Consider the following 21,692-nt stretch of genomic DNA (forward strand, 5'->3'; position numbering starts at 1 on the left):
TCCTCATCCATAGGATATGATCGATTAATGTTTGCTGAGATGAAAGAAGGAAGGTTTTTAGTCCTAAACGAGACCAACGCAGTTTCTTTAAGAGCAGTAAGCTGGAGTAACCAAGGACAGAGGAGCCCGTGGCCAAATGGAGAGGAGGCGCTTACTGCCAGAGGAGGCCGCGCGTCTGTGTTTGTGTCATTGCGCCTGCGCACTCAGCACAAGGGGCCGTGGGAGTGCATGGCAGCCCCGACTCGTCCCACCGCTCTGCCTCCCTGGCTCCTCTGCAGCCCCCACCTCGTTCCTTCCAGCTCTACCACTCCATGTGCTCAGCTGCTTTCCCCCCTGACATCCTTCAGGGAGGCTGGGGTTCCCATTGACAGGGTCCCACAGACATCAAAATGCTGGGCTTGCAGTGGTCAGAGTGGGCGTGGCCATCTGGGTCTATGCTAAGTTAAGAAAGGAGGGGGCGTGACTTCAAGGGTGATGATTTATTTTTGCGAGTTCTGAGCTGAGGCCGAATATTAGGTGATCAGAATTTAGATAAACATCTCCCATCATAAAGCTCCAGCACATTCTACAGATGTCAGCTCACCAAAGTGGGAGACTAAGGGACGAAGATGCCCATTTAACACATCGGTGTTCTCCACCTGTTCACTGGACAGCCAGGGAGAGCTTTCTGAAGTGCAAATCCCATTATAGCCCCTCCCCTCTTCTCCAGACCGAAATCCTCCCTACGGCCTGGAAGGTCAGGTGCATCTGGCCTTGCCCACCTCTCCTGCTGCGCCTCACTGGCTCTCTGTGTCCAGCCACCTAGGCCTTTGGTCCCTCAAACAGGATGTGTTTCTTCCCACCACAAGGACTTTGCACCAGAGTCCCATCTTCCTGAAAGATGCTCTTTCCTCATCCACTTTCAAGGAGTAACAGGTTCACTTTTGTATCTCACCTCTCAGGACAGGGCAGGCTCCTTTGAATATTGCGTTTCTTAATTCTGTTTGTAATTGTTTGAGTAACGCGTTTTCTCAAGCAGACTGTAAGCTCCACCCGGATGGGGCCCAGGCTAGTTTTGCTCACCTTGAGGTCCTAGCACCTAGGAGCACTCACGAATAGTAATTGAATGATCATCTTCACCACCCTGAGTCCAAGATCAGGAAGGTGACCTCTGACCATTTCTCAGTGTAGTAAATTAAAGTGATTAGAAATAGGAGCTAGGGATTAAATTTCTTTCTTCTCACCTTCCACTTTCAGCTCTTTCTCCTTCTCCCCCACCCCCTCACAAAGCTGTCTTTAGGGACCTACTGCACAGAAGGCCACAGAATGGAATTTACACAGGCCTAGGCTCTGGCGGGGACTTCACAGGTTAAGACAGGCAACAGATGTGGACAGACCTGAATCAGGGCAGATCCACAATCAGTAAAGAGGGCTGGGCCAGAACCATCCCCCTGGGAGTGAGGGGTGCACAGTAGGCCTTTTTCGTCCATGCTCCTTCCCACATCATCCCAGGCTCAAAGAGAACCAGGAGAAGCCTTTTCTCTTCCCCAGGTCTCTCCTTCCCCTGGCTGTTGTGTGGTATTCTTGGTGTGTACAGACATTTTGGACCCCACTACGATCTAGCCTCCTTGAGGATAGGGCTGTGTCCTGAATGACTTTGGCTTCTGCACAGCTCCTGATCCAAGGTCCAGCACGTGAGGACTATTCGTGAATTCCCATTTTCAGGTGGAGGTGGTGCAATGTAAGGGGGCCCACCTGGGGTGGACAGCTCTACAGCTTGGGCGTGCGGTATCGGCAGGGAGGCCATGGGAACACTGTGCTTCCAGGTGTGCAGAAAGGGTCAGCAGTTGAGCCAGACAAACGCCAAGACCTTCAGAGCCCAGCCCACCACCGGACTGAGAAGCTGTCTACTCCATGCGCTGGCTCATTTGGCGTGTAGAGAGGTGACCAGGCCCTCTCAGGTCTGGAAAAAGACACATCACTCAACCCACCCACTCCAGTGGCCTGGCAGCTGCACCTGGGGTGCGGCTAAGCAGAAGGGCCCAGAGAGAAGGCAAAACAGCAACCTCTGTGCTGGCACCAAACCTGCTCCTTATGAAGCAAGGCCTCTCTGCGCTGGGCCAATAAATAATAGAAAGTGCAAGTGGCTGAGGCAGAGGTTCCAAGGCTCCAAGCCCTGGCTTTAGGCGGGACAGGCCAGCAGCCCCCTGGGTCCAACAGAGTACAGGGATTAATAACACATCAATTTTAATGCAGGGAGAGGGTTTTTTCTGCTTCACAAACAGCAAAGTGAATGTTTGAGCATCTCGGCAGGGGGTTAATGAGGACTCTGATTAGTTATTCGGATTTCTCCTCACTGCCTCCATCCATCCTACCCTACCCGGGAGGGAGAGAGAAGGAGGTGGTGGTGGGAGGTTGCAGAGAGCAGCAGGATGAGAGGAACCTCCCCAGGGAGAAGGTTCAGCCTGAGGAAAGCTACAGCCCAGCTCACTCTTTTCTCTACCCTCCACACACGATACTAGAACAGAGGGCTGGATCTGACTCCAGACGACCTGGTCCAGGAGGGGCGTGGCTCTTAGCCTCACCGAGGATGGGCCAGGGCCAGCCCGAGACATTCCTGCCACACCGGAACTCCCTTACCTCAACTCAAAGGGAATACTCTCCTTTCCCCACAGAGGAGGCTGCCGATCAGGGATGATCCAGCATCGGTCCGAGGCCCTCAGCCAGGGCTGTCCTCTAACCTGGGGGGACAAGGAGCGTCCTCATCAGAACACCTCTGCCTTCTGGCCCAGGCTGGTTCTGGCTCAGGGAGGGAAGGGAGGTTTTCTGTGCTGGCCCCTGACGAGGGGAGCCTCTTGCAGCACGGCCTCCTCCACTCCCACCTCTAACGCAGCTCCCTCTGCCCGTGTCCCCTGCAACAGCCCTTCTCCCCTTCCTATGACTTCAGGTCCATGATAGACGCTGCTCTCTTGGCCCCTGACACGCAGGGCACAAAAGAGAGGCAAAAGCACGTGGAGACACAGCACGCTGTCAGGAAGGGAAATCCGTCAGGAAGGGAAATCGTTAGGCCTTCTGGACACGAGCTTTGTGTCTTTCCCGCAATTACTACGCAGATGGACTTACAGGCAAGGGCTCCCACTCCCCTCCGCTCCCCCAGCTCCCAGCCCATCTGCCGAAGCCCAGGACCCAGAGCCAGATCCACACCCAGATCCTCAAGTAAGTGAGGTCACAGTGTGGCACCCACCTCAGCTTTTCTGGGATCATCTTGGTGTCACCGAAGTCCCTGGCCAAATGCCTCTCTGGAGGTTCCTGAGGAGCCACCCATCACATCAACCCCAAATTCTCACATTGCAGGTGGAAGCCCCTTCAACTCTCCTCTTGTGAGTCTATTTATTCTCCCAAAAGTCAGGGACTGTCACGTTCTTGGTGCCCACAGGGCTTCTGAGGTATACTGTGCCCTCACTACTGCAGTCCAGGGGCTCAGCTATCTCTTCTAGTTCATTAGGAATAAGAACAGCTGGTGCTGGAATGATTCTTGTGTGCCCGCCATCATACCCAGTGCTTCACACACAAGATCTCACTGGCCCTCACCACCCTGTGAGGTGAGTGCTCATGTCTGCATTTTAGCCTGCTACCCTCCAACAGAACTTTCCGCCATGAAGCGTCCTCTGTCTGCACCTTCCAGCACCAAAGGTACCACGTGGCTTTGAAGCACTTGAATTGTGGCTGGTACAACTGAGTAAGTGAATTTTTAATTTAACTTAATTTAAACTTAAATAGACACATGTGGCTACTGAATTAGACAGCACAGACTTTGAGGGGTCAATCAGCACACGCAGAATCACAGGGCTTGTGGGGGCCAGGATTCAAACGGGGTGCGTCTGCCCCAAGGGCACATGTGGGTTTCCACGATGCCATCTTTGAGGCATTCCCCTCAAGTGCCCGAAGGAGCTCAGGCCAGAGAAGGTGAAGAAATGGAATGTCGCCAACGAGTCTCCGGGGCGCTCCTGTTGCCTCTCAGCACAGGCCGTGAGGGTGCCAGGGACGCCAGAGGGCACGGAGCTGCCAGACCCAGTCTCTGCTCGCAAGGTGCTACGAATTCAGCTGAACGGCAAGACAAATTCTACCTGGGACAGGGGAATTTGGATGCAGAACTGAAGGAGGTAGGATGTCCTCTAGATCCTCCACAGCATCCCTCCACCCCTCAACCCAGCCACGCCCACCCACGAGCCCCTTTGTCTCCATTCCGCCCGCTCTCCCCACGTTTGTTTCGCCTGCGTTCCTCATTTGGGAGGAATGGCACCGTTCTTGTTCTGGGCACTCAGGAAGGAAACCTGGAGACACCCTCAACGTCTCTTTTCCCTTCCTTCCCCTTCTCTCCCCTTCTCCTTTCCACGACATGCTGCTATCTCTTCCTACATGTGCATGAAATACCTATTGCCCTGTGCGCTGCCTCTTTCCTCGCACGTCGTCATGTTCCAGCCACGCAGCGTTAACAGGCATTTTCAGGAGCTCTTGATGCTTTCTCTGCCTCTGTACCTTTGCATCTGCTGTTCTTTCTTCCTGGGATGCCCTTTCCTGCCTCATCTGCTTGGACAACTACACAGTCCTGAAGATTCAGCCCTGGAAGCTTTGTCTGAACATCCTTACCTCTCTGGCAGAGAGTGACTTCCCCCTCTGCGCTTCTGTGACCCTGAGCGCATACCTCTTTTATGCTGCTAACCGTACTGAGTTATAAATATTGGCATATCCCACCGCATTCTCTGAGGTCAGAGATGGCAGCTTCGTCATCTTCATATTCGGAGGGCCTGCAGTGTGTGGCATGTGACAGGAAGTCGGGAAGAAAGGTGTAGGTGTGTCTGCACCTGCAGTTACCTGAGACCTAGAGCACCTTCTGCCCCTGAATTCCCTGGCGCTCAGCATGAACTCTGACAGCTTTGAAGAGTCTCAAAAACAGCCTGCTTCAGCCCAAATAAACAGGCTTGGGTCTCACCAACATCTATGCCTTTGCTTCCAGTCTCCCATCCTATCCTGTTCATCATCCCAATTTCCCCCACAAGGCACTTCATTAATAGGAGCATCAGGCACTGCCCACAGGAAACAGTTCCATCTGAGAGAACTTACCTGGATGTGGCACACCCAATTAGGGCCAGAGTCACCACACTGACATGGTTCTTTCCTGTACACAGTGCTTGAGCATTTACAAAGCAGTTCCCTCCACCCTTTCTCACTTGATCCTCGAGACTCCCACGTCAGGAGGGAACTGAGGCACTGTTTCCTTAGTTTACAGATGGAATGGAGGGGTTTGTTCAGTTTCAAAGTGCTGGATCCTAGATTCAAATTCAGATCTTTTGATTCTAAGTTCAGTGTTCAATTTACTAGGAGATGGGGATGTCGAAAATAAAAAGGATTACAGAGGAAGAATGGGTTTAGAGGAGGTGTGATGAGTGTATATGAGGATGTGCTGAGTTCAACGTTTTGATGGGGTCTTGGGGCAGAGCAGAAAGCTTGGAATGAGTGTCTGGACTGCACTTCTCCCCCAGCCCACCACACGGTCATCTGCTGTTCTCCAAACACCATCTTGCTTCTTCATCTCTGTCCTCTTAAGAAACCTATAGCCTTCTCTGCATCTCTGACTTCTGAGATTCTACCCAGCATTCCACTCTGGATCTTCCTGGATCTCCCCAGGCAGACATGGTCTCCCGCACCTTTTCTATACCGACATCGTCATCGTTCGTTCACCCTGTCTGAGGCTATAGCAATTTGCGTGTCTGCCTCCTCCATCGTGTCTAAGGTACGGACAACTCTTGTTCACCTCTGTATCACCCACAGTATCTGGAACTCTGCCTTGGGCATAAGAGGTGATCAAAAAATATTGGTTGGGTTGAATTACATTGCTAAGTATATTTCTAAGCAGGGCTGGTAAAAGAGGGTGGAGTTAACCGATATGTTTATAATAGTGAATGTGAAATGTAATGGACATCATATTTTTGTTCACATTTTCAGATCTGAGCTCTGCGATGACTTAAATCACGTGTGCCAAAGATGAAAGGAGGGTCTTATAAACAAGAAGCCATACAAGAGAGTAACCTGAACCTGTTAGAAGTACACTAGGAAGGCCAAAGACTGAATGAACTGAAGTCTGAGAATACCTCCGTCCCCATACATCCCCACCACACAGATACTTTCTCCCTCTCCTCTCTCTCTTAAAAAGCAATACTTGAAGCAAAACGGAAAGAGAAAAAAATAAAGAATTGAGGTAGCTACAGCCCGGGGCAGACATGTGAGGTTACCAGATGACCGAAGGAAAACAAACACTTTAACTCCCACTTTGCATTGTTTCCTTCAAGGACAATGATCACCAAACCAGAAAAACGATTTTAAAAGGGCTCAAGTTTGAGAGAGCTGAGGAGATGGTAACTGAGTATCTTATAGCTTTAAATCAGTCAAGGCTGCAGACACCAGCAAACTACATCACGTATGGAAAGAACTTAAAGATGAGTTTGAAGAACCACAGTTAGCTGTTTGTGAACTGACGAAAATAGTTTTTAGAGACAGAAGTATGCAAAAGTTGTATTTTCATAAGGTGGTATGCATCAGATCCTAGAAGCTACATAACAAAAAGTTTGATATTAATTACTAATGAAAATTCTAAATTGAATTAATTATGAAAGAAAGACATGATGACCAAGAATAAGAATAGCCTCATTGAAAAAACAGTCATCTCAAACAAACTTCATCACCCTTTTCACAAAACGTAGCATTCCTAGGTTGGTAGGTAAGGAAACTTCTGAGTAGTATTTTGATTTCAGCAAGTTGTATGACAATATCTTCCATGATATCCTTCTGGATAGGATAAGACTGAAGAGAAAGTTGGGTGGGTGAACAGATAGGTGAACTTTTAGCTCGACTGTGACTGTCCCCGAGCAGTTTCGATTAGTAGATTTCAGTCTGGAGAGAGGTCTTTCATGTTGAAGTAACCAGCTTTGTTCTGGAGAGCATTTTTACCAATGATTTGCATGACGTTGTAGAAGGTGAACTGATCATTCCCCACACTGGAGGGGATAATTAATGAGTTTTAAAGGAGAATTAAGATTGAAAAAGCTCGTGAGGCGGGAAAGCAAGGCACTGATGTCGAATACAGAGAAATATACATTTATGTTGTTTGAGTAAAATGCAAACTGTGCAAGTAAAATGCAAACTGGGTGAGGGAGATGGAGCTTCAAAGCATTTCATATGAAAAAAAAGGAAAACCTGACTAAAAATTCAATAGGTGCCAGTGTTGCAATACGGCTGCTAAAGAAAACAAGAACAAAACAAAACAAAGTAATTGCAATCTTAGGCTGCACTCCTACAAGCCTAGGTGAAGGAGGTACTGGTTCTGATCACAAGGGAGGACCACGTTTGCTTCTAAGAGGGACACTGATAACGTGGTGTGCATCTGGGAGGAAGGCTAAGATGCTGAAGAAGGTATATACATACCTGCAGGACAAAAGACCTAGGGAGGGGCATGAGTGTTGTCTTCGATATTTAGAGAACCGTTATGCAGAGGAGGTATTGGTCTTACACTGTGCTGCCCAGAGATCAGAACTAGAACAGAAAGGTGGACGTGAAAAAAAGACAAATTTCCCCTTTGAGTGTGGGCATTCCACCAGTGAGAGCTGTCCCAGAATGCAAGAGCAGTTTTCACCAGGAGTTATTAGGAAGAGAAATAAACTCTGCCTACTGGAGATGTCTGCACAGCACAGCAGGTTAAACCAGTTGACCTCCAAGGTCCCTTCTAGCTGCAGAACGTGATGAGACCCCTGAGTGAAGACGATCTTTCTGATTGGGGCAAAGCCTCTCCAGGGTCCTTTGAATACTTGTAGAGGTCACCATCTCCTTTGCCAATGCAATAAATCTCGTCTTGCCTTCTTGGGAGAGATCATCGTGGTCATCACATGTAGTGTTTGGAAAAAAACCGACATCGTCCCTTGTGTTTCTCAGGGAGTCCTCCTCCTAACGCTTCTGGGAGGAATGTGGCTCCCACGTAATCTTCCCCCGGGCATTGAGAAGGACTGGGCAGAGGTGGGAAAGGACGGCAAAGGTGCAGCCGCCATCCTGGGAGCTCAGGGGGCCAGTGAGGTTGGCCGGACCCAGCCCTGGCACAAGCCAGAGAGCTGACCGCCATGGCCAAGGTCATGATTCACGAGCTGATAACTTGTCAGAGGGCGTAGCAAGGAGCAAGCAGTGAAGGGACACATTCTAAGGAAGGCCATCCCAAACGACAGACACGATCTCCCAGGACCACACGCTCAGCACGTACTGGTACAAATGAAGTACCTGTGAGGGATCCCTGGTTCCGATTATCTCTGTGCCTTTGCTCACCCTGTCCCCTCTTCTCAAATATTCGTCCCCACCACCACGTGTGCCTTCCGGTCTTGCTCACCCTCCAAGGACCCCGATCCTTTGCTGTCTCTCTTTAGTCGTCAAATCGAAGACATTTTTCACTGCGGCACTCATTACATTCTGTCCTGAATCATGAGGACTTGTGTTTGTGCCTAATGTGTCCCCTCCACAAACTCCCTGAGGGTAGAAAAGGGTTCTTTGTATATTATTAGCCTTTCATATTAGTGGCAAGATAGCAGCTGGCAGAGCGTTGAACTGGTGGTCAGGAGTTCTAGTCCTGCTCGGACACCAACACCTCTAGGCCTCATGTTCCTGAAGAACAAAATGAGTGTGGTATCAGGTCCCTAAGTTCTATTCAAGCCCGCATCCTTACGATTTTGTTCAATAAATATGCATTTAGGTATTTTCTCTTTTACCACGAATGTCAAACGCCGTTCATCTTATGGTCTGCTTTCATTTCTAGATCTTTTTCTGTGATTGTCTCTCATCCAAGTATCCATTCATCTGTCTGTCCATCCATCCATCCATCCATCGGTACATCCATGCAGCTTCACTTCCAACCGACATTTATTGAATACCTGCTTTGCGCTAGGTCAGCTAAAGACGGAAACGCGTACAGTGTTCACAAGGAAGGAATGATTACAGCCATGTAAACAAATAATTAAAATACGAGGTGATAAGTGCTGTCCAGAGGTGAGCGTAAAGGGACCACAGGAGAGCGACAGGGAGGAGGATGCTGCCTGAAATACCGATGCCACTCGTCATCCTCTCATCCCCGACTATGACCCTGATGCCTCGAATCCTCTTTCTTGGCCAATTCTCCCAAAATAGCTCTGGAAAGAAAGAAGGGATTTGTGTGAAACATCAGCAGGGAATAGAGGGGCCTGGCCTCTTGGTCCACAGAGTCGGTGGTCAGGCCCAGGATGAGTCCCATGCTGGGTCTCTAAGGTCCAGAGTCTGCATTTTCAAGTCATTCGCCTCTCCCCACGCCCACTGCAGCAGCTCACTTGGCAAGTCATTTATTCCTCCATAACATTTGCTTGAAGGAACGTTACCGCTGAATTATAGCTGGGACCATTATCTCACAATAACTGTCTGGGAAATGTTAATGTTAATGCATGGATCATGCAGAATGCCACATTAGGGGTTTTATGGTGGACATAACATTTTTATGAACTTTTTCTCTGGTAGCATCAGCCTTTGATGGAAAGAAAGGAAAAAAGAAAGAAAGGCAGTGGGGAGGAAGAAAGAAAGCTGGTGCAGGGAGAAGTGGCCCAGGGAACCGAAGTGCCATCTGATAGCACCAGAGGCTGAGTCACTGAGCGCCACTCGCCCTGGGGGAGGTCTGCCTGGCAGCGCTCCAGTGGGCCGAATATCTTTAGCATTAGGTATTTGTGAGTGGGGAGCAACCGGCCAAATTGGCAACTGGTGGGAGACAGGGTCTCCCGGGGCAGACCCATAAAACTTTCAGGCTTTTCAGCCACCTGCCACTTGGCAGGCATTCGGTGCCAGTGGGGGCAGAGGGAGAGGTGGGAAGGAGTGTGTGAGGCTTAGTGGAGCGGCCACCATACCTCCTGGGTGAGGGGAGGGGTCCCTGGCAGAATCACTTGGAGGACTCACCTTGGGGAGCGATGGCTAATGGCTTAAGGAGATTTTAATTTCTGCCATTAAAAGAAAAAAAAGGAAAACACAATCTTGGGAATGGCAGTATTTTACACCTGGCTTTTCGAAAGGACTAATAAAGGCAGTGTTTAGCATTTTATATCCTTACTCAAAAATAACGATCTTTGGTTCTCATCTCAGACATATTTTAAGTGAGCTTGTGTCTCCTACCTCCAGATTATTCTTTCGGGAGGCTGGATTTATAGCTGTGTTCTTTACCTGCCCTGGGCTCCGATTTAAGTCCCGTAACCACTGCATTAAGGTCCGTTTGCCTCTTCTCTCCCCTCCCCTCTCCCTCTGCAATCGCCCTCGATGCTGTTAACGCCATTTTTCTTCCAGACAGAGTGCTGTTTAGCTCCTGACCCTGCAAGACACCGAACACCTGTTTACAGCCATAGCTTTGAGCACATTAAAACTTGGGCTGTGGGTGGGGTGGCAATGTTGTTCAGTGGTCCCCTCTCTGATCGTTTCGAAATCATGGCCCAGAGGAGGCTCTAAGGCTCAGGCCCTGTCCGGACCATGAGTGCTCCTGACCTGGGACAGGTAGTGCAGGTGGGCGCCTAGAGGGGTGTGTATGGTCTCTGAAGCAGGAAATGGTTCAGGGAGTTGGCAGGAGGCTGGCTCTCTCTGAGAATCCAGTTATGGGCTTGCTGAGAAAATCTGACAGATTAGCTTGGCTTGGTATAAGGAACCTGTGCCTCCAGGTCACGACTTTCAGATTCCAGTTCTATAATAGCGTGACTGGCCATGAGACCTTAGATCACTGAATCTCCAAAGGCCGTTTTTCCCTGTAAGAGGCTGAAGCCAGAACAGCAATTTCTGAGCTCTTCTCACTCAGACAGTCTATGATTCTATGGTCTGTCCACTCAGATCACCTGCGGGGTGTTGGAGTGGGCGTGTGCGTCTTGTCCATCTGTGAGGCAAGGTGAGTGCTGCAGGCATTGGGCTGGATGGTTTAAATCCAGACTTCCCCACTTCCCAGCTTAGAGAACTTGATTTTTTTTTTTTTTTAAATATAAACTCTTGGTTTCCATTTCCTTGCATGTAAAACAGAAATGTTTACCTTGCGGGTTGATTTCCTGAGGGTGACTTGCCGTCTAACGTGCTCAGCAGTTCACTTGTGTTTTACGTCTGATGTCCCACAGTAGAATGGAAACCCCACGAGGGCAGGAGTCTTGGTTTCCTTTCTACAGAGTATCTAGTGCCTAGGACAGCACCTGGCACCTAGTGGGCCCTTAGCCAACATTTAGTGACTGAAAGAATGTCAAAGCATGCCTGGATAAATGCTAGTTCCTCAGTATGCCCACCCTTGGGTATTTGCCCTAAAGCTCTCCGAGAAGGACATTCCCGAGGCTTAGGGGCTTTTAAAGTCTCTTGGCATAAAATGTCAGTTTAAGGGGCATTCCATGTATTCACGACCTGAGGTGCAGAAGGAACCTACGCAAGCCCCCAATTCTGTCCCCTCTAATACCAGAGCAGGTGCACCTGGACCAGGCAGCAGGCTTGGCGCCTTCCCCTTCCCAGCACCCCCTCTCGCCCCTCCCCAGGCTGCTTCCCTCCTTCTTGGGCTGCCCCTTGCTGGCTCCTGGGGACCCCCTTCCCTATGTTCCATTCCAGCTCTGAAACTGTATGCTAATTGTTCTGAATGAACCGCTCCAGCTGGAAAAGCAGGCCAGCCTTTTACAGACCTTAAGATAACACCCAGCTTCCCGTAAGTGAGGGGCTTTCCAGGGAAGGGAATGGAAAGTCTTCCCTTTGGAGCCAGAGCCGGGCGAGGCGGGTCCTGGGGCCGGGGCTGCAGTCAGGGCTTCAGCTCTTCTTGGTCCCTGCCCAAGTGAACCCATTTCCCAGAAGCCCCACCTCAGCAGCCTTCTCCGTGGAGGCCCAAAGCCGTTTACTGATCCATCGGGGCTGCTGAGGCTCCTCACATGTAGTCACGCTCCCCGCGTGTGCAGAGGGTCCCCTCCAAACATGTCCCTCGCCTCTGGAAGCAGCAACATCCCCGTGTTCTTTGAGAAGCCTTTTGGAATTGGCTTGTATTAAGCCCCTCGTTCAGATGGGCATCACACGTCTGTGTGAGTGATGTAGGGAGAGGCTCTGCAGTGACCATGCAAACACAGGCATCCTTCTGCTCGCTCTCCACGGAGGCGGACAGCCCTGACAGCCTGTCTCTCCCGTTAGACTCCACGTCCCTTAGTGGTAAGGGGCATAGATGTTGTCTTTATCTGTGTCATCTTCCTAATGCCTGTCTTGACACAGAAGCCCTCACAGTTCCCACAGTTCTGAGGTGCTGATTCAGCGTTGTCCTCCATTTCTGTCAATGCTTCCCAAAAGCAAAGGAGAAGTGTTGAAGTGGCATTTTTCTGATAAAGGAGGAGCTTTGAGGTCGAGAGGAATCTTAGAGGCCACAAGGCTGGACCCCCTGAGTCACCAGGGAGGAGCTCAAGGCACAGGGGTTCACCGTCCACAAATCCAGACCAGAACTGGCTCTGGGCAGGGAGGACTCACTGCTGCCCCCTCATCTTTTCCGTGTCCAGGGCCAGCCTGGGGACGTGGCAGGGAGGCCGGATCTGTGACCAGAAGCTTGGAGACTGGGGCCCAGTGCCAGCTCTCCACAAATTAGCTGTATAACCTCGGGCACGTGATTCAATCTGTACCCCTATTTGCTCATCTATAAAAGTCAGGGTGATGCAATGTTTGCTCTGCTTACCCATCAGGATGGCTTGAGGGTCATAAGTGAAATAAATTCAAAAAGGCTATGAAAGCTGAAAAGCAGAATTCAAAAGTAAAGGAGTTAGGTTATGCTTATTTCCAGGGCTTAGCGGCTCTCTTACCCACGGGGGGTTAAGGTCTGGGGCAGTGCGGGAGACAGCTGCCTGGGTGAAAGGGACCTTCCTCCTGGTTCTCTTCACCCGACAAGGAGCTGCAAGGAGGGCTGCTGGGGAACCCAACAGAGGCTGGACCCGCTCAGCTGCGTCCCTCCTAGAGGCTGCACAGAGGCCTGACCTCTGAGAGAGTGGGCTCTCACAGATCATCCTGACAGGGAGAGCCGCAGGAGGGAGGTTCTAGCTTAGCAAGACCAGACAAGCCATGAAACCGTCACCCTGTGGAGTGGTGAGCCAGGGCTGGAGCTGGACAAGCACTTTGCTCTCTGCAGGCTTCTGCTTTTCTCCGAGGCTTCTCATGGCTCAGACATTCCCTGACTTCAGAGGCCTTCCTGGGAAAACAGAAGTGGAGAGGGCCTGGAGGAAGAGATAGCGGGCCTCCCTTTAGAGGGGGGTCCCGCCAAAAGAAAAATAGGCCATGGGGCTCCTGGTCCATCTCCCTGCACTGCTTCCCCATCAGAAACTGGGACGTACATGAGACTGCCAGCCCACGGCAGTGGGGCTGAGCTGGGGACAGCCCAGCCCCTGGAGGGCCTGACCAAACCCCCTTAGCCCCATGGCCCCACCAGTACATGGGGTGGTCAAGAGCTCTCCAATAGTCAGCCTTTTTCCAGCCAAAGGAGGGTGGCAGGGGAGGTAAGCCAGAGGCCAGCTTCTTCCCTGAAGGCTCTGATTCCAGCTGCAGGTCTGGGCCAGCCTGCCGAGGGCATAAGGGACAGTCAGTGGGAGCCTCACAGGAGAATTACATCTGTAGCAGCATCAGAGGAGAGCGTGAAAAGCGGATTCCCAAGCAGACACGGCTTCAGTTACTCAATGGATTGCCACGTTCTGGGTCAGCTCAGGGCCAGAGAGTTGGGTCAGGTACTCTCTGCCTCTCCAGGCCCAACTTCCAGGTCTGATGGCTGAATGTGACCTTTCGACTTGTGAATCCATACTTTCTTCTCTTTGCCTGCGATGCCTTTGTTCCCTCCTCTGCTGGTAGACAGTCTACTCATCTTTCAAGGTCCAGCTCAGATGTCATCTTCTCTGTGAAGCCCTCCTGGATCTCCTCCGGACAGCATAGCCACCCCTGCTCTGGATTCTGCAGGCAGGCAGAGTTGGCTGTGTCTGAGATGCCATGAGTGCCCTCACCACGCAGTCAGATAGCACCAGGCCCTGAGCTTCTCGTAGCCACGAGCTTGCTAACACACCCTGTGGTCCCCAGCAGCATCAGACAGACCTTTGCACACAGTAGGCGCTTACACATTTACAAACATGCAAATGTGTAATTGTAGGCTTGCCCTGGCTGAAATTACACATGTGAAACTAATACCCAATAAGGAAGAATCAGGATAGTGGGGTCTCTTGAAGTTTGCCCTGGGAAAACACTTCTGTCTTCCTTTCCCATTGCCTGCCTCTTGCCAAAGCCTAAAGCCCACCAAACCCAAACTGTTTTTCATCAACGATGAAACAATAGATGATCTTTTGACATTTCTAGGGCTGTTTGGAAGGAGGAAAGATAATATGTAATAAATTCATATACTTCTGTATGTTTCTTGGCTCCAGCAGCTATATTTCCATCTCTTTATGCAGGAGTCCTGGGGAGCTGAAATCCTTGATAATGCCAAACAATTCAACACTTGATTCTCTCTTTACTCTGTCTGCACTACAAAAAATATCAACTTTATGCTGCCAGCTGTGGGAAGTGAAATCAGATGCCATCTTCCTTCTTGCATGCAGGAGAAGTCAGTCTTGCTTTGGAGGCCCTGTTTCTCTCCAAGGGTATTGGAATGAGCATTTAGGACGCTCTGTCTGAGCAATTCAAGATGAAGGCACATCTTGTCCCACCTTCCCCCAGGGGAGATGGGCTGGAGGCTCTTGGTTTCCTGAAGTATCCAGGATGGACTGGGAAATTTCCTCCTCACCCTTCTGTCCCTACTGCCCATGGTCATTTCCCAGGCAGTCCCAGCAGTGGCTTGGCAGTATCTGATCTGAACTCCGAACATGCTTCCTGAGCCAGAGCCAGCCTAGGGCTCTGGAGGTGAGCAGAGCAGGCTGACACCATCCAGTTCAGATTCTCAAGCTGTGCAGCACATTTCAGCCTGGGGCTGACATAAGCATCTATTACCAGCACCTTCATTTCCTGGAGAAAGGGACTAGGGACTAGACAGAGGACAAGACTTGCCCAGAGCCACGTACTCCAAGTTGCTAGAGCTTGAAACCTTCTCTTCTCACCCCTAGGTCAGAAACCTTTGTATTTGTCCATCTATCCTTTGAGTCATCTATCAAATGTTAAATATCTGCCATGTGCCAGGCACTGTGTTCCTGTCTCAGGAACTTCCCTGAGTCTGGGAGCTTTGCTTTCAGGTTTCCCCATAGAGACGCGTGTAGGGCTCTGCCCATTGGATCTGGGTAGATTCTGTCAGGACAAACAGTACGTGGCTTCAGCAGGCATTTACAACTCTCCCTGAATCCATCCATCTCTCTCTCTCTCTCTCTCTCTCACACACACACACACACACACACTCACTCACCTGCACTCTTAAAGCACACTGAGCAGCAAGGCAGCTCTGCTACATTAATGTACCATTTCTTTCTTTTCACTAATAGTGGTTAAGAATATAGGCTTGGGAGTCTAAATGCCAGGATTTGAATCTTGATTCTACTACTACTACTTGCCAGCTGGGGACTGTGGCAATGTTTTTAACACAGGGATTCTACTTTTATCCACCCCGGACCCAGACTCCAGGACAGCTACCTCCAGCAGCTGCTCCCGTGCTTCATTCCAGCTTTAGAAAAAGCCCTCCACTCAGGCGGGCAGGCTAAGGGATGAGCAACCGAGATGTGTAGGGAGCAGCAGCAATGTTCCCAAAGGCCCGCGACAAATCTGCCGGCTCCAAGGCACCCCGCGTTGGGTCTCCAGCCAGGACGCTCATGTGCACAGATGGCTCCAAGGCTTATGACCCTCAGCAGGAGGCTTGGCTTTTCTGGACCTTCCGTGCCCAGCTGAAAGGGTGCCCTACGAGGGCCCTTAATCTGCCCTTCGTCTTCACCTTCACGGCCCAGGAGCACCTCTGCCTCCTTGTCGCCACCTCCTGGGACCTGGGCTTCCACCCTCCTCAGCTCCTTCAGTACCTATCCAGCAACTGTCCCCAGCTGCCCTCATGACACGTGGGCCCTCATACCTTCTTCTCCCCCCTAGTGAAGGCTCAGGTCAGAAACAACCATAGGTTGTGTCCAACCTGGGACAGGTCCAAGATGTCACACAGCATCAAAAACAAAGGCGACTGAGACCGTTTGTCCTCAGAAGGGTATGACTTAGAGGGAGTTACAGAAATGTGACAGTGAGCTTGTCTATGGGGCAGGTAATATGGGCTTAACGATGGGCACAGGTCCACTCTGGGAAGGAGAAGATGCTGAGCTGAACTGCAATGGCGAAAAAAGGGGTGGGGAGGAGCGCGCCCCAGACAGAGGAAATAGCATTTGCAAGGGTAGGAAATAGCATTGTGATGCAGGAAATAACGAGCGGTTGCGTCTATGATGAAGGGGTGGCAGGAGACCAGGCTGGCGAGGCGGGTGGAGGCTGGGTTATAGAGGACTACACGGGCCAGTCTCAAGAGCTTGGCCTTTATCTTTCTAGGAACAGCCAATTCTCTTGATCGTATAGCCCTCATTCACAGAGATTCACCTCAAATGTCACCTCCTCCAGAGAGCCTTCCCTGACTTTTCCAGAATTAAGCACTTTCCTACCCATTCTTTCTGAATGATGCATTCCTGCTTCTTTTATAGTACTTAGCGCATTGCTCTACATTCTTTTGTTTCAATGGCTGCTTCCATCGTCAGGCTAGAGATCAATAATAGTTTTCTATTCAGTTTTAGATCCCCGGATATTAGCAGAGGGCCTGACATACTCGGGTGGTTCCTGAATATTTATGAATAAATGAACGAATGAAAGAGAGCAAACTGAAGTCAAATGACCTACTCACTCTCTGCTCTCTGCTTCCATTCTGAATCCTCCGTTTCAATAATAATATTGATTATTACTTCATCAATATTATTATTTAAATATATTATTTAATATATTTACCTGTTTCCTCGTCTATATAATGGGAATAATACTCTATGGATTGTCATGAAGAGTAAACGATAAAAGCGAAAGTGCTCAAGACACAACTTACCCCGTAAGAAGTGCCCTAGAAATGTTAGTTTCCTTTCTCTTTCATTCGGCTTAGATTTATTAAGCACCTACTATGTGCCAGGCACTGGGCTCACAGCAAAACAAAACAAACTCCTTGTCCTCATAGGATATACTTCTAACTGGGCGAGATAGATAATAAATAAACAAGCAAATGCATAGTATGCCAGATGGAGATAGGTGTGGAGAAAAACAAGCTAGAATAAAAGGGATCGAGGGCACGAAGAATCAGGTGGGGTTGCTCTTTCACATAAGGTGGTCAGGAAGCCTCGCCGGTGATACAACATTTGACCAGAGACTTAAAGCTACCGAAGTCTTTAAGGCAGGAGGGTGTGTCGGAAGAACAGCGAAGAGGCCAGCATGGCTGGAGCACACAGTGCCAGGAGACGTGGCAGGACAGGCAAGGGCCTGAATCAGGCAGAGCTGGGGGAAGATTTTGAATTTTCACTCTGAATGAAATGGGAGGCCAGCCGCTGGAGGCTTTGAAACCGAAGACTGGCGTGATCTGATTACCGTTTGAGATGGAGACTCTGGCTAAGGGGTTGAGAACAGGCAAAGGGCGAAGCAGGGCAACAGGTGAGGAGGCTGTTGGCAATAATCTAGGCAGGAGACAGTGGACGCTTGGACCAGGGAGAAAAAGTGATGAACGCCTTGGTCTGACAGTTCCTGAATTCAGCGAGGTTGAACGTGAGAGACGTGCAAGGGTCAGGATGATCCCCGAGGTATCTGACCTGAGCACCTGGAAGCGGCTCCTCCAGAGACGGAGAAGGCTGCCCGCCATGTACCAGGCGGTACAGAGGTGGAGAGAACAAAAGAAGGTTCTCGCAGTGCATACACGCATATTGGGCAGGGGGAGAATTACACACGATACATATGAGAGAAGAACAGGAAACAGCAATTATAAAAGAATAAATCAAACAGACGCTGAATGCCAAAACAGCCCAGACAAGAAAGGTTATGGCTGGTCAGGAAGGAGATCGATTGTGTTGGCTGTGGCTCTGAAACTGCCTTTTTGAAAGCCACCTTCTCACCTAATCCAGTGATCTCGTATCAGACCTCATTTCCCTTTAACTCTTTACATCTGACTCTGGGGATCCGCCCTATTCCGTGTGAACCCTCCTACAGCTTCCTAGTGCTGCCCCGTCTCCCGTGGCACCAGGTTGCTGAGAACTCTCCTCCAAACACAGGAGTCTACCAAAGACCACGCCTGAGTCCCCACAGTGCTCTCTGGTGTGGAGTGGCACATGTGTGCGCGTATGCACGTACCCATGCACAAACATGTATGCACACACGAACACACACCCATGAAAGCATGCACACTCACGTGCACGAGACATGAACACATATATATGTGTGCATGCATACACAACACATATATATGTGTGCATGCATACACACATGTGCACACATGGATTTGATGACGGAAATTGTTTGACTCTCAAATCTGTATCTCTAGAGCTGCCACCCTCCCAAGGACTTTCATGTCAACTGGACGTTTCCTTTGGATGTTCAGTCGTCATCTCACGTTCAAGCTGTGCTCAGTGTCTCCTCTCCCTCAGTTTCCATGCTGCCTGCTCCTTTCTGTCAGTGCCATCATGGTTGTCCCAACATTCTGGGTCCAGCCTTAGGTTCATATTTGGCTTTTTCCTCCTGGCCATCCGTTATCCACTAAGTCATCAAACCCCACTCCTATTTTCTAGGAGACAACGCCTAGATCTCGTAACTGAATTCCTGTGACACTGTGGCCCTACCTCTAGCTTCTCTGTCTGTTCAGTCCTCCCCAAGGCCATTGCCAGATTGATCTGATGAAAGCATAACCTTATATTCTAATAGCCTGTTAAAAGACTCCAGTGGGTCCTCAAGCCTAGTGAGACAGAGCGTCAATTCCTCAAGCCTGGTGTTTACATCCCCCTACCATCACATCTCACTCTCATCTCTTACCATTACCCAGCATTCCACCTGCGCCAGGTAGCGAAGGGAGCCAGCAATCGTTGGGCACCTAGTATGTGCCATTCATTGTCTCATGTAGTCCTCACGACAGCCTCGCCAGGCAGACATCACCGTATTCATTTTGCAGATGAGGAAATGGATTCCTACTAAGTGTGACATCCTGGAAGTCACAGAGCTAGTGAGCAGCAGACCCTGACTGATGCTCAGGCCTTTTTCACTTTAAAGCCCACCCTCTCCATCACACTACACTATCCTACGCATGCTCTAATCTTTCCACTATGGAGAGCTGGCTCCTGTTTTCTGCTCACTCACAGTGCCCTGCCGTGCCTGCCACCTCTGCACCCACCCTCTCCCCTGACCCCCACCTCCTTTTTATACTTCATGGCCTGGCTCCCGGGTCTCTTTCTCCATCTACCTTCACTTCTCCCAGCTTCTTCACCGAACACTGAATCCTCCTTTCTTTTCATGCATAAGTCGGGTCTTTTCTGTACTTCTCTCTGACCATCTAGCTAGAGAAAGTCGTCCACAGTAACTGCAAGCTCCCCAAGAGCAGGGGCCTGTCTCAGCCTCCTGGATATCCCACAGTTCTGTTAGGCTAGTTCCTTAACAGAGATATTCAAAACAACCGCAGGCAAGAATGATTCGGATTTCATTTGTTTAATGTGTTAATTTCCTCTAGTTAACATGGAAATAATTGTCTGAGATTACAAGCGAGGTAGGATAGTAATGTTAGGAAACTTTGTTATTTAAGAAAAATATTATTACAACATGAGTGGCAGTGAACTACAGGGTTCAGCTTAGGAGACGACTTCCTTCCCTTGCACATAGTTTTCCATTGCTCAAATATTCTGTAACATTCTGAATTTTTTCTCCTTCCATCAATGCCTGGGGAAATGAGATTAAAGATAATATTCACAGCCATTTTGAAGACATTTGAGTTTGAAGTAAGAGGGAAAAGGGAGAAGATGTTTATTTCCCCAGGGACTCTGGCGGGGGAGGGGAGGGTATAACTACTCCAACGATAACTACCTTCACATGAGCTTGGCCATTGATGAAGACTGATTCTCTCCAAAGTTTGAAGAGAAAAGATTTGCAAAAAAACAAACGACCCCAGAGGGTAAGAGGGCGGGGATCTTTCAGATATGAGACCAGAGGTATTTGTTCAGGAGGCCGGACAAAGGACAAGGAAATGAACTACTGAAAAAGGAAAATCTCTTCCCAAGAAAGAAATTCAAGTAACACTTCACACTTGGACGATCTCCCCAGGGACAGAGAGCCCCTCTCCAACCACCCTCTGAAAAACACTCACCAAGAGAAATCAAAGGGAGAAAGCGTTGTGTTTCACTCACTGGTCCCATTAGTCAACCACCTGCCCACTTACAGCACATGGTGTGGGCCTTAAACAAATTGAAATTTGTTTTTCTGATAAGGCATTTAAAAGCATCAGCAAAGAAAGTAAAGGATTTAAGCAGCACAAAGTTATGTATACAAAAAGCTAAGTACTTCTTCCGCTTATGACCCCGAATCCCCCATTCCTCCACCCCACCCCCAGAGGCAATCCTGCTACAACTTTCATGCCTACCTCCCAGAGATATTCTAGGTTCATAAAAACATGTATGTTTTTGACATAAATGGCAGTATGCTCTGTGCTCTATAACGCTGTTCTGTATCTCGCTTTTCCCCTTTGGTGCTGGCCTGTACATAAGCGTAGGTGATCCACAGTGACTGTCCATCTGCCCCCAAAACAAGCCCATAGCACCACAGTGCATCCCAGTCTCTGGGTTCTGGTGCTCCTTGGACCTCTTCCCCCACGTCCACATTTCACATGCATATCAATAGTTGATAAAGTGTCCCCAGTCCTGAACTGATGTATTTCCTCCATTCTAAGGCAGCCGTCCCCAACCTTTGTGACACCAGGGACGGGTGCTATGAGAATCTAATGCCCGATGATCTGAGGCGGTGAAGCAGCTTCGGCACGCTCGCCTGCCGTTCCTAACTGGCCACGGACCAGTAGAGATCCTCGGCCTGGGGGTTGGGGACCCCCAGAAGTTCTAGGGCAAGCACTTCTCAGGTATAAGATAATGTAAACTTAAGTCTGAGAGAACCCCCAGTCTGCTTTCCAGGATTGCAAAGTTCTGATAGCCAGCCAAAGGCAGAGGAAAAAGGAGGGGTTGCTGTCACCAGCCTCACGAAGAAAGGCTGCCTTCCCATGCACGCCACGACTGACCGGCTAAGTTCCAACAGCCCTAGACTGAGTGCCACTACGTGCTCAGCCTTGTAGGAGGAGCTGGGGATTCAAAAACGAGTCCTGCCTTTAAAGGACACAGAGGCGGCACCCCCAGGATCCAGCATCAACATTACTACCGGAAAGAGTTTCCTAAACCTGGACCAGCTGGGGTCAGCCTCTCACCCCCACCTTCACCCCCACCGCTGAGCACCCACCAAAGGGAGCCCAGTGAGGGCTGGCATTCACTCATCTCATGTGGCTGCCACCGCCACCTCCAAAGACACTGTCATTAAAGCTTTGTCCCTGGCTCTCTGATTTACATGTACAAATAATCGCTGTCAGGGGCACGAGCCCCAGAGAGCAATAATAGATTCTGGTGGTAGCAGATGCAGATGCAGGAAATAAAAACAAAAATGAAACACGCCAG

At 49.9% G+C, this 21,692-nt stretch overlaps 1 protein-coding gene across 3 annotated transcripts in view; it reads right to left on the bottom strand.

The window, feature by feature from the left end:
• Window positions 1-21,692, bottom strand: part of PKNOX2 (PBX/knotted 1 homeobox 2) — a 243,932-nt gene that overhangs the window by 105,392 nt on the left and 116,848 nt on the right. The window contains exon 3 of one of the 3 annotated variants that reach the window (XM_039872786.1): window positions 2,620-2,720. The exons of the other annotated variants lie outside the window; for them this stretch is intronic. The gene's annotated coding sequence lies outside the window, so the exon portion shown is untranslated. The remainder of the gene's footprint in view (window positions 1-2,619; window positions 2,721-21,692) is intronic. 3 annotated transcript variants of the gene reach the window in all.

The sequence above is a fragment of the Pteropus medius genome, unplaced genomic scaffold, assembly GCF_902729225.1.
Source record: "Pteropus medius unplaced genomic scaffold, Ma_sr-lr_union100, whole genome shotgun sequence".
In the NCBI taxonomy this organism is placed as follows: domain Eukaryota; kingdom Metazoa; phylum Chordata; class Mammalia; order Chiroptera; family Pteropodidae; genus Pteropus; species Pteropus medius.